This window comes from Chrysochloris asiatica, unplaced genomic scaffold (assembly GCF_000296735.1).
Source record: "Chrysochloris asiatica unplaced genomic scaffold, ChrAsi1.0 scaffold00262, whole genome shotgun sequence".
Lineage (NCBI taxonomy): Eukaryota > Metazoa > Chordata > Mammalia > Afrosoricida > Chrysochloridae > Chrysochloris > Chrysochloris asiatica.
Window position 1 is genome coordinate 2,901,576 of NW_006408780.1, and position 2,046 is coordinate 2,903,621.

Consider the following 2,046-nt stretch of genomic DNA (forward strand, 5'->3'; position numbering starts at 1 on the left):
CAGGTAATATTTACTCAGACACGTGCACTCTTTAAACCCTTGTATAATAATAACTCTAAACAATGATTTGGATGAATAGCAAGCTTAGGTAACTAAATAACTAAAATAGTACTAGGAGCTGATGGGCTTGAATTGGCAGAATTCAAAGAAATCTGAACAATAGGACCTGCTTCGATGTTTTAAAAAGGCCTTATGTTAAAATTACTTGGACTGAATTCATTTGAATGCTTTTCTCACAACCAGAATCCAGTCTCTTTAGTAGCTGCTGCCCACATTTTGTAGGAAGCAGAAGGGAAAAAAAAAAGCAAACAAAAGTCAATGTCGACGAGCCCAACCCTAACTTTTTAACGAAATTCAAAGGAAGAAAAAAAGCTAGTCGCTACATGAAGCACCGCAGGGACCCCACCAGAGCATCACACTGGACTTTGAACGAGGCTCCCGGGAGATGAGGTGACTTTGCAGTTAGGACCATCTCGTCTTGTAACATGATGGGCATGGAAATAAAAAGATATAAAGTCCACCAAGAAATAAACACGGGACATACGGATGAAATGGCTTCAGGAGGTGACAAGGAAAACACACCCAGGCAACACTGGGTCCTCCGGAAAATGACTTTCTCCTCATTCTTTCTCCTCACAATGCTGAACCACTATCTTAATGGAACAAGTGTGTATGTGTTTATGGGAAACAGTTTATTCTCTAACTCGACAAAACTGAACATTTGGGAGAGAGGAGGGGCTGGCAAAAGTGTCTCTGACAGACAGGTGTGTGAGGGATGAGTAACCAAAGTAACCAAAAAAAAGCAACTTCTGCTGACCAGGAGGGATTTCCCATTCAGACGTATTGGACTTGCCTACCCAGACATCTCTCACGCTCATCTGTGAAGGTGCTCTTCCCCGGGGCAGAAAGGAAACAATCTAGGCACCTGGCTGCTGCTTTTCAAGGGCACCAGGGGTCAGAACTACTGGTGTGTCTGAGCGTACTGATGTAGGATTGGGGCACACGCACTGACTGGCCTTCCCCCAGCAGGCGTCCCGCGGGCAGCCTGGTCGTACCATTCCGAAGCACCTACTGAGTCAGGCTTCTAGGGAAACAACACAGACAGCACCCTGTCTCTTCTCAGCAAACGGAAAACAGAAAAAGGAATGATGGTACGGGACCATTAGTGCCCATTTTAATCAGGGATTTTTAAAAACCAAGACTTGTTCTGCAGGCGTATGCAAGTTACCTACACTAGCCCACCGTACTGGGTGAGGAGAGGGAACATGAATTCTAGTGTCCTGTCTTCATGATCGAGGGACATTCTGGGGACCCTCCAGTGGGCCCCAGGAGCGTGGGCGGCTACGCTACCGAATCACAGATGCTGGACTTTGTTTGCCTCAGAGTACCACACCACACCAAGGCCAGCGAGGGGAGCTATCGGGTTTGTTATACTGCGGAAAATTAAATGCCACGCTACATCAGAATATTAATGGAAACCTCTTTTGGTATACTTTTAAATTAAATTTTTTATATTTTTTCTAAGTCTTCAGGGACGCTAAAGGCAACATAAATATCGTCATTCACCATGAAAAGGGGTCTTTTTCAATAACTTAGGGAGGAGTCAATAAAAGTACGTGTATTTTGTAGGCTTATCATGAAACCTAACTCAAAAACTGAACTGAACCGAGATTTCTCACGACCTGGAAAGCAAGCAAAGGTGGTCTGTGTGGGAGGTGAGCTTACTCCTACAGGGCCTCGCTGGGCGCCGGGCGCCATCCGCACAGTGGAAGCCAGGCGGCGAAGGCTGTGGACGGACAGAACTGTGAAGTGTTTCCATCATCTGTAAACGCGGTGCTGGTAGTGTCTCGTGGAGTTGTGAGTTCTCTCATACAAAAAGTTATAAATATTCTCTATTCAGAAGTCTGGTCCCCGGAGGAGACACCCGGAGGGAGGAGGCAAGGGTCCGTGTGAAGCGTGGTCCCACTTGGCCGCGCGTGGTGGCCCGTCCGGGGGCGCCCGGGAGCCACGGGCGGAGTCTGTGGTGCGCGGCCGAGGCCCCAGCGC